The sequence below is a fragment of the Elephantulus edwardii genome, unplaced genomic scaffold, assembly GCF_000299155.1.
Source record: "Elephantulus edwardii isolate Elephantulus edwardi_28Jun2011 unplaced genomic scaffold, EleEdw1.0 scaffold00510, whole genome shotgun sequence".
Lineage (NCBI taxonomy): Eukaryota > Metazoa > Chordata > Mammalia > Macroscelidea > Macroscelididae > Elephantulus > Elephantulus edwardii.
Genome location: NW_006400260.1, coordinates 436,695 through 448,211, shown reverse-complemented (window position 1 = coordinate 448,211; position 11,517 = coordinate 436,695).

The following is an 11,517-nucleotide window of genomic DNA, read 5'->3' as shown; positions in this document are numbered from 1 at the left end:
TGGGAGGAGGGTAGAGAGAATAGTGCAACAATGAATGAATGGAAACCCAAAATCTCTGTAAATGTTTATGAAAATTAATAAAATATAGAAAAAAAAAGAATGCAAAACCCATCTGACATCTTCAATGGCCCATGTAATTAATTGTCAAAAGTTTCAGACCTTTGCCTAGGAGGCAGACAGCCCTATAGGGAACTGGAGACAGGAAAACCTTGTTCCCAAAGTGCTAGGGATTTGATATGATACCATAAGTTGGTATATTGGATGCCAATCTGTGTTGGAGGGAAAAAAATGCCTTAAGACATGCTTAAAACATACCTTAAGATGTAGACTTTATATTTTCTAATGGGCCAGGCAACCAGTTTCAAACAATTGTGTAAAATTGTTTTACACAATTTCTTTTCTTCCTTATTGATGTTTTAAAAACAGTCATAAAGCAGAGAGTGCCCCCCCCATTCTCAGAAGGGACTCTGCAGATTCTGAGAGGGATCCTCTCCTATTTTCTATTGCAATTGTATTTTCCAAGTTTCTGGCCTTGGATGAGCAATCCAGATCATTTGGGGCTAAATATAAGCCCAACTTAATTTCAAAGCTTTGCCTAGAACTTGGGCAAAACATGATAGTAACTTTGGTGCTTTTGGTGTCTCTTAAGCCACAGCCTTGTAAACAGCAGCTACATGTTTGTGATAAATTATTGCCATCTCTTAAAGAAAAGTCATGAAAATGACTGCATGACAATGGAGATCTGAAGTGCTTTTTGGGTATGAGAAATACATTGTAGTGATACACAAAAGGACATTCTAGGTATTAGAGGGTTTCTATATTATCTATCTCCATCCTTCAAGAGATAGCCAATCGGTCCAGTGGTAAGAATCTTTGTTTTCTTGACAATGAGAAGCAATCCAGACTGAAGGCTGCATTTCTTGATCTTCTGCAACAGGTGTGCCAAGTCCTCATTTTCAAAGTTGTGTCACCTGCATAACACAGGTTATCCATGAGTCTCCCTCAAATCTTGATGCAACATTTCTTTTCATAGAGTCAAATAATTTGCTCAGTGTACAGAATGAACGGGTATGGAGAGAGAATACAACTCTGACACACTCCCCTCTTAATTTTAAACCATGCTGTGTTCCCCTGTACTGTTTGCACAACAGCCTCCAGGTCCAGGTATAGTCATGAGCACAGTAAAGTATTCTGGGACTCCCTTTCTTCTCAGTGTCAGCCACAACTGTTATGATTCACACAGTCAAATGCCTTTGCATAGTCAATAAAGCACAAATAGACATTCTTCTGGTATTCTTTATTTTCAGCCAGGATCCATCTGATATCAACAAAGATATTTCTGATGCCACGATCTCTTCTAAATACTACTTGAACTTCTGGCAGTTCCCTATCTGTGTACTGTTCTAGCAGTTTTTGAATGGTCTTCAGCAGTATTTTGCGTGCATGTGATGTTAATGATATTGTTCTATAGTTTCCACATTCTGTTGGATCACCTTTCTTAGGAATGGAAACAAATATGGACCTCTTCCAATCCGTTGGCCAGACAGCTGTCCTCCAGATTTCCTGGCATAGACTGGTAAGCACATCCAAGGCTGCATCTGTTAACGGAAACAAGTCAATTGGTATCCTATCAATTCCTGGGATCTTTTTTTTTTCTCCGAATGCCTTCAATGCAGCTTCTACTTCCTCCTCCATTACCATTGGCTGTTCATATGGTACTTCCTGAAATTTTTCAGTGTCAATCAGTTCTTTTTGGTACAGTGATTCTGTGTATTCTCTCCATCTTTTGATGCTTTCTGGGTGATTCAATATATTGCCCATAGCATCTTTAAATATTGCAACACGAGGCTTAGATTTGGTTTTCAAACCCTATGGATTTACTCACTATATTTAATGTAAATTAAATTTATAACAATTTAGCATATTATGTCTGGTTTCTTTAACTTAGTAGCATGTTTTCAAGGTTGTACCATGCATCAATATTTCATTCCTTTTCAAAGCTGAACTATTCTTGATTGTTTGAATATGCTGTCTGTTTATTCATTCTTCAGTGGAATGGAAATTGGGTTTATTCTACTTCTTAGCTATTATGAATAATGCTGCTATGACCATTTCTGTATGCATTTTATTTTTTTGAGTGAACATAAATTTTAAATTTTCTTGAGGAATCTGGGGAAGAAACAGGTCAGTTACTACTTGGGGAAAACCAGCAATTTAAACCCATCAGTTGCTCCATGGGAGAAAAGTGTGGCAGTCTGCTTCATAGAGCTCTTCAGCATTGGAGATTTGATGTTCTACTTTGTCCAGGAGAGCCACGGTGCACTGAAGTTGACTCAAGTAGTTTGGTAAGAGGAACCAATCTATTGTTGTTGTTGTTGTTAAGTGCTGTTGAGTCACAGGTGACTCATAGTGACCCTATGATGCTTGGGTGTCTCTCATCCTCTCGCCAGATTCATAGCGTTTCCGGAGGCAAGCTACTATGGAAGTGGATGCCATTCCTCCTTCCAAGCTTGTTTTAATCGGGGAGCTCCATCCCACTCTCTCTCTGCATTGGGTAACCAACGATTAACACATTTGACACATCAGTGTCACAGTGTTCAGGCTCACAGCAACCACAAGTGACCGCTGTATGGCAACTTGTACACCAGGGCTATACAACCTAAAGGAATGTCTGAACAAAAACAATGAAAGACAGGCCCAAGGGCTGTGGATTAAAAGTCACCCACCTTGGGCTTGGTAGCATCGCTGTCTGTCCACTGGGCCAGCTGATCTTTCTACGTTGGTGTTATTGTTGTTAAGTGCCGTCGAGTCGCAGGCGACTCTTGTTATTAGACATCATTAAATCAACTCTGCCCCATGTTGTTGTAGTGGGGGTGGCATTCAGTTGTCTACAACTCATAACAACCCCATGAAAAATAAATCTAAACCTCGCCATCATCACTATCTTGTTCATGCTCAAGTCCATTGTAGTCACTGTGCTGACTAATCTTGTTGAGGGTATTCCTCTCTTTCACTTACTTTCCACTTTTCCCAGCTTGATGTCTTTTCCTAAGGACTGCTCCCTCTTGTCAACATGCCTGAAGTATATGACTGTTTCACGATCTTTGCCTGAAAAAGCACACCAAGACAGATTTCTTTGGTTTTTTCAGTACTCTTCTCCAACATCACAATTCAAAGGCATTGATTCTTCTGTCTTCCTTATTCATTGTCTAACTTCCAGACCCACTACCATGGGTATCATGGTAGCAGCAGTCTAGAAATCAAAAGATATGTTACGTTGGTCAAATCCGCTGCCAAGAACTTCTTTAAAGAGCAATGATGTCATTTTAAAGACTAAGATGTGCCAGATTAAAGCCATGGTATCTCAACCACTTCCTATGCATCTGAAAGTTAGACTGGGTTAATGAAGGTAGATGTGTCAGAGAAGATAAGGTTGGCTCAGGATAGAGCAGGGTTCAGAGCTGTTTTACATAGGGTCACTATGAATCGCAAGTGACTCGACAGCACATAACAACAACAACAACAACATTGATCTATGTATTATCACCTTGTCTTTTCAAGCCCTCATTGCTTTGGTTGGAAGTCTGTGATTCACACACTTCTGGGCCAGGCCTGGGAGATCAGGCTCAGCCGCAAAGGCCGTAGACTGACTTCAGAGTGGAAAGTGTGTGGCCTGCGCTTCTGGGCCTGGAGCACGGCAGACTCACCAGCAGTGGCAGCAGCTCCCTGTGGACTTCACTAGGAGGCCTGAGACCCATGCACTCCTGGGCCAGGACAAGGACAGCAAGCTAGCAGAAAAGACAGAAGGCTGCCCATTTGCTTTTTGACAGCTTTCATTTTTCCTAAATTCTTACCTCACACATTCCAAGGTTCAGTTATTAATGGATGTTTTCGGCTATTTCTCCTCATTTTGAGTCTTGCCACATCCTCACATGAAGGCCGTTCATTGAATGAAAATTTTACTCTCTTGGAGTCAGTATGGTAGATTCTACTTTGAAGAGGCAGCTCTTCCCCTGTCAGAGTTTGTTTTCCAATCTAATGGGCTCATCCTCCAGTACTTTATCCAACAGTGTTCTTCTGTTATTCATAGGATTATTGAAGGTCTAATTTCAGAAGAGGATGGCCAGTTCTGCTTCTGAGTCTTTGTCTGGAAGCTCCACTTAAGCCTGTCCACCATGGGTGACCTTGCTAGTATTTGAAATACTGGTAGCTTCTGGCGTCACAGCAGCATGCAAGCTACCATAATATGGCAAGCTAATAGACCAATGATGGTCTGACTCATAGCAACCCAATAAACAACAGAATGAAGCTTTGTCCAGATAGTCTTGCAACCTCTTCACAATCTTTAGTATGTTTGATCTTATTGTTGCAACTGCTATGTCAATCCACCCCGTTGAGGGCCTATCTTTTTCTTTTCATTGACCTACTTTACTAAGCATAATGTCTTTCACCCAAACCTGTCCCCTCCTGATAACATGTCCAAAGTACATGACAAGTCTTACCATCCTTGCTTCTAAGACGCAATATGTCTCTACTTCTGAGGCAAATGTGTTTGCAGTCCACGATATAGTTAATATTTTTGCCAATATAATTCAAAGACATCAATTCCTCTTCCATCTTCCTTATTCATTGCTCAGCGGTCTCAAACAAATGACTTGAAAATACTATGATTTGACCCAGCTGCACCCTAGTCCTCAAAGAGGTATCTTTTCCTTTTAACACTGTGAAGAGATTTTTTTGTTTGTTTTAAGAGCTTAATCATTAGGCGACCTTAACCACAGGCAGAGGGTTACTTATAGGACATATTTTGTGGAGACATAATTCCATTGACAACAAGGGTGATTCTCAGTTTCTTGCAGTGTCGGGGGTAGGGTGGTGTGCTGTGGTGGGGAGACCGGGCAGAGAGCCTTTTGTGGAGGGGGACAAGGATCTGGGGGTTGGCTTTGTTCTGTCCCATGCAAACCTTTCAGTGTCCTCGGATGAACTGAAGGCTGGTTTGTTTCTCCTCTGCTCCAGCTCCTGCCTCTTTCCACCTGGAGGGATCCTTCTTCAGCGTTCTGGAAGGGTGATGATTACATGTTCTGTGCCAGGTCCTGGCTCCTGCTCTTGAGGGCTGCCTCTCTGTCCCAGAGCACCTTCCATGGACTCTGAGCTGTGAATAGGAACGACCCTCCCTGGTCCAGTTCCAGTGTGGCCCAGGGTGTCCTCTGCCAGATGTCCTTGATCACTTCCTTAACTCAGTCTCCACACATGTTGGTAGATGGCAGAACTGACTCTGCTGAGATATCTCTCCAAAAAAAGGACAAGTTGAATTCTGGAGGCTGCTCTGGTCTTGGGGACCGACACTGCACCTTGTTTTTTAGCCTGCAGTGTCTGTTTGGGGAGCCTCTGGAGATGGCACCTTTGGCTCCTTGGCCTGACCACTGTGGAGGAGTGCGTTGGGGGTTTCTGTCTGTGAGAGAGTGGCTCTGGCTCCTCACAGGCCGGGACCAGAAACTGCTGGGTTGGGGTCCGACACCACCCCCACTCAAAGGCATCCCATGCGCCCCTCTCCCACACCCAGTCTTCCTGGTAAAGAGATCTGACCCAAGTAAAATGAAATCCTTGACGATGGAAATCTTCTCTCAGTGTGTGGTCCTGTTGCTTATTGGCCTACCTGTGATTATTTTTGGTTTTTTGATGTTGAATTACAATTCATCCTGAAGCCTCTGTTAGTTTTTAGTCTTCACGTAGATTAATTTCTAATTTGTTGAACTTACTGACTTCAAAGTCAGTGGAACCTTCTGTCAACTAAGAGATAGGGAAAATTATTTGCTAAAGAAAGTACTGTAAAAAAAAAAGGAATATATACAAATGTTTTAAATAGACCAGTATAAAATAAAAAAAAAAAAAAGGAAAAAAACCACCCCAAAACCAAAGACCTTCAATGAAATAGACACGCTGGCTTTAACAATGGACTTAAACACAGCAGAGATATATGAACAGGGTACAGGATTAGGCAGTGTTCCATTTAAAGAAAGAAAGTAGGCTAACAATAGTTATCTACACTGTAACTAAACTTAAGGCATAAGCATTACTTATTCTAAACACACACACTATGTGCTCAAAAGAGGCGGATGTAACTTTTTACCACAGTCCCTACAGTGGGAACAGTCTGCTTCTTTGTGTTGTTGTTATGTGCCGTCGAGACGCTTGCTTATACTTGTTAAATAAGGTTCTGTTCAGGTGAGGGCATGAACTGTCAATAGTGAAGCAGAAAATGATGCCATTTCTCTGGTTTCGTGTTTGAGTCCAGTGGGATGGAGATTCTCAGGAATGTATTCAGCTGAGGCTCCCAGTGTTATAAGCTGTGACAGTGACATTGTTGAGGATTTGACACCAGTTTGGAAGCAGGAGTGGCATCCACTTCTTAAACAACATGCCTCTGGAAACTATGAACTTTGATAAATGTCGGTAGTTATAGAAAGGCTTCAGGCCTTTTGTTCATAGGGTCGCTATGAGTCATGCTCAACTTGAAGGCAATCAACAACAACAACAACAGTGATAGCCAAGGGTAGCGGTAATGATGCCCATCTGCTGAAATCCTCTCATAGATCAGGAGAGCACATTACCCCTAGTGGAGCTAAAAGAAACACCATCTGAAGAATCTGGACTAGTTCTGGGCCACCAGCATGATCCAAGAGCTTATCAAGGCTGTTGAAGCAGAACAGTTAATTCTTAAGAGGAGCCACAGCAAATTTACACAGATCAATGTAAAGAGAAAGTGTGTTTTCTTTTCACTGTTGTTGTCATCAAGTTGAATCCAACTCATAGCAACCCAGTCCTGCCCATACTCAACAATCTCTGCTGGGCTTCAACCCACTGTCACTGCCACTGAGTTGATGAATCTTCTGGACGGTCTTTCTCTCTTTTACTGACTTTCTACTTTACCAACTGTGATGTTCTCTAGCAAACGACCTCTTCTGAAGGTGAAGATGAAGAAACAGCATCTCGCATACTTAGTTCCTGTGTTGGTGTTGTTGTTATGTGCCGTCGAGTCATTTGCGACTCATAGCGACCCTATATACAACAGCCCTAAACCCTGCTCTATCCTGTGCCAATCGCATTGCCTCTGACACACCCATCCCGATTACCCCAGTCACTGAATCAATCCACCTCATAGAGGGTCTTCCCCTCCTGCGCTGTCCCTCTACTCTCCCAAGCATGATGTCCCTCTCCAAGGACCTGTCTCTCCTTACAACATGTCCAAAGTATGTCAGACAAAGCCCCAGAATCCTTGCCTCCAAGGAGTAGCCTGGTTTAACCCTCTCTAGGTTGAATCTGTTTGTTTTCTTGGCAGTCCATGGTACATTCAATACTCTTCTCCAGCACCACAGCTCAAAGGCGTCAATTCTCCTTCTGTCCTCCCTAGTCATTGTCCAGCTTTCTGATGCATAACAAGTGATGGCAAAGACCATGGCCTTTATCAGGCACACCTTCATCTCCAAAGAGACACTGTTGCTCTTGAGTACTTTAGAGAGGTCCCTAAGAGCAGACTTTCCCATCGCAATATGTTTTTTGATTTCCTGGATGCTGGTGCCAAGAGTGTTGACTGTGGAGCCTAACTCTTGGCTACTTGTTCACAACACTTTCTCCTCAATGAACTCAAGCATACATCACTGTCCATGAGAGGACTATCACTTTCCTCAAGTCTTTTTGACTTCAGGCCGATAGATAATGTCAATAAATTTATGGAGAAATTTTTAAAAAGTACACTAGACCTCCAGCAGTTGCCAATTAAAGCTCCTCAACTAAACGAGTACAACGAGTACTGTGGATTCTCTGTTCTGTGTCTATCCTTAGAGTCTCTAGAAATTGGTAGTAATCTCTAGATGTATTCTCCAAACAACCAAAAGAAACATCAACTTAAAGGTTTCCAAGAAGCTCTGGTACCATGCAGTATTTGTCCTTTTGTGACTGAGATACTTCACTCAGCATAATGTCCTCCAGGGTCACCCATTTTTGTATAGTATTTCATAAGTTCCTTGTTTTTCAATGCTGCATAGAATTCCATTGTGTGAATATACCAGAGCGTCTCTATCCATTCATTTGTTGATGGGCACTTAGGTTGTTTCCAACTCCTTGCTATTGTGAACAAAGCTGCATTTAACATGTATGTGCATATATCTGCTTGGCTGGTAGTCATGGTTTCCCAGTACTGGAATGGCTGGGTCAAATGGTGTATCTATTTGCAAATTTTTGAGAAAGTGACATACAGCCTTCCTTAGTGATTACACCATTTTGTACTCCCACCAACAGTGAATAAGGGTTCCAGTTTCTCCACAACCTCGCCAGCATTTTTTGTTTGCTGCTCTGTTAAATTTTGTTATTCTTCCTGGGGTGAGATGATATCTCGTAGTTTTTTGATTTGCATCTCTCTTAGACCTAGGGGCATTATGCTGAATAGAATATCTCAGACACTAAAGGACAAATACTACATAGTGCCACTTTTGTAAAACAGGGCTGACATAGGGGTTGGGAGGAGACTGAGAAAGATGGGATAAATTATGTATACTGCATTGAAACAGATGAAGGAGAGAAATGTTTAAAGGGGATATATGAGTAGGTATTATTGTAATGACAGGAGTCCAGAATGAAGGCTGTGTAGTGGAGTGAAATTTGAAGGAGGGATTATACAACAATGAAAGAATTTTTCTTTTAATTTTCAAGAGAAGAATGAACTGGAGAGGTGTGGTGGGCAGGAAGGAAAATGCAACAATGAATGAATGGAAATCCAAAATCTCTGTAAATTTTCATTAAAATGAATAATGATAATAAAAAAAGAAAGAAAAATATTTTTTGGTAAAAAAAGTATGGTAGACCTCCTAGCTGTTTGCAATTAAAGCTGCTCAATTAAACGAGTACTGTGGATTCTCTGTTCTGTGTCTATCCTTAGATTCTCTAGAAATTGGTAATCTCTAGATGTATTCTCCAAATGACCAAAAAAAAAAAACAAAACAAAAACCAAACCACATTAGCTTAAAGGTTTCCAAGAAGCTCTGGTGGCTTCGTGGTAGGGAGTTGTGCTGCAAATCCAAAGGCATGTCACTGGATCCACCACTCGCTCCAAGGGAGAAAGATGGAAAATCTCCTCCCAAGCAATTTACTGCTCCTCAAAACCCACTGGTGGGCCAGTCGTGAGCCGATTCTGACTTAATACTATATGAGAACAAAACCAACAACTGTCTTCCACAATTTCCATGAAAGGGAAGTTGAGATAGTCTAAGAATGCTTTGGAGTTTTCTCCAGAATGAACAAAGATCAAGGATTGGATTGTTTAATAGTGAATGTGTACAGCACAATAAGAACCTCCTGAGGTAAATGTGAACAAAGATGTTAAATATACACAAAGAGGGTGGATAGCTGATGCTCTGCTTCTGTTGAAAGAATAACAGGAATTCACAATGTTATGAAGATTCTTCTAATTTGGAACACAGAACTGAAAGGCATATTAGAAAATTGATAAGCTGTTATTAGTTGTTATGTGCTGTTGAGTCGTGACTAATAGAGACTCTATGAACAATAGCTCTGAACCCTGCCCTATCCTGAGCCGATCTCACCTTTTCAGATTCAGCTGACCCCATTGCCACAGTCACAGAGTCAATCCATCTCAGTGAGGGTCTTTCTCTCTGCACTGTCCCTCCATCCTCCCAGACATGATGTCCTTCTCCAAGGACTGGTCACTCCTGGCAACATGCCCCAAGTATGTGAAATGGAATTGAAAAATCTTTGCCTCTAGTTTCACCCTCCCAGGACAGATTTGTTTTGTTCCTTTAGCAGTCCATGGTTTAAGAGTTTATATCTGAAGGTTATTTCTTTATTCATTTAACGTTTGTTTAAAGAATTTTTTTTGGCTATTGTTACTATTTATTTATACTAAATTGTAATGAACATTTACAGAGAATTTGGATATTCATTCATTCATTCATTGTTGCATTTTTCTCTCTTCCCACCTCTCCCCTCCCAATTCACGCTTCTTTTTGAAAAGTAAAAGAAAAATAATTTCATCATTATATAATCCCTTCACCAAGTCCACTCCACTATGCAGCCTTCGTTCTCAACTCCTGTCATGAAATAATACCTAATCATATATCCATTTTTAAACAGTTGTCTCTCCTGTTTCAATGCAGTAAACACAATTTATCCCATGTTTCTCAGTCTCCTCCCAAACCTAATGTCAGTCCTGTTTTATTACAGTGACACTAGGCAATATTTGTCCCTTTGTAACTGAGATATTTCACTCAGCATAATGTCCTTCAGGGTTACCCATTTTGTATAATATTTCATGGGTTCCTTATTTTTCAATGGAGCATAGTGTTTCATTGTATGAATATGCCAGAACTTCTCTGTCCATTCATTTGTTGATGGACACTTGGGTTGTTTCAAACTCTTTGCAATTGTGAACAAAACCACAATAAACATGGATGTGCATGTATCTGCTTGGGTGATGGTTATGATTTCTTTAGAATAAATTCCCAGTAGTGGAATGGCTGGGTCAAATGGCATTTCTATTTGCAAATTTTCAGAAAGTGCCATACTGCCTTCCATAGTGGTTGTGCCTTTTTTACACTCCCACCAACAGTGAATAAGGGTGCCAGTTTCTTTGCAATCTCTCCAGCATTTGATGTTTGCTGTTCTGTTAAATTTTGTTATTTTTACTGGAGTGAGATGGTATCTCCTAGTTGTTTTGAATTGCATCTCTCTTAGACCTAGGGACATTAGGCTGAGCGAAATACCTCAGACACAAAAGGACAAATACTGCGTGGTGCCACTGTTGTAAATTAAGACTGACATCGGGTTTGGGGGGAGACTCAGAAAGATGGGATAAATTATGTATACTGCATTGAAAGATATGGAGAGACCTGTTTAAAAGAGATACATGATTAAGTATTATTGTCATGACAGGAGTCCAGGATGAAGGCTGCATTGTGGGGTGGGCTTTGGAGGAGGAATTATATAATGATGAAAGAACTTTTCTTTTACTTTTCAAGTAAGAGCAAACTAGAAGGGAGTGGTGGGCAGGGAGAAAAGTGCAACAATAAATGAAAATCCAAAATATCTGTAAATTTTCATTAAAATTAATAATATTAATTTTTTTTTTAAAAAAAGAAAGTTATATCTCCAAGGGGACAGACCTCTCCCTGAATGGAAATAGGAAATAGGCTAAAAGCCAATTTTTAAAAGATTAAAACTTTTTAAATTAATTTTTTTACAAAAGGCTGAAAGTTTCGAAATTTGGTGAAAACACTAGCACACACATCCAAGAAGAGAAATGCTTCTTAAACATAAGAGCCATAAAGATATCATGATGAAACCAGTAAAAATTAATGTTGCTGTTATTAGGTGCTGTTAAGCCCAGTATGACTCCTGTCAAACCTCTGAACAGAGCTGAACCCTGTCCTAACCTGGGGCATCCTCACAGTCTCTATTTTACTTGAGCCCATTGCTGTAGTCACTGCATCTATCCATCTGGTCTAG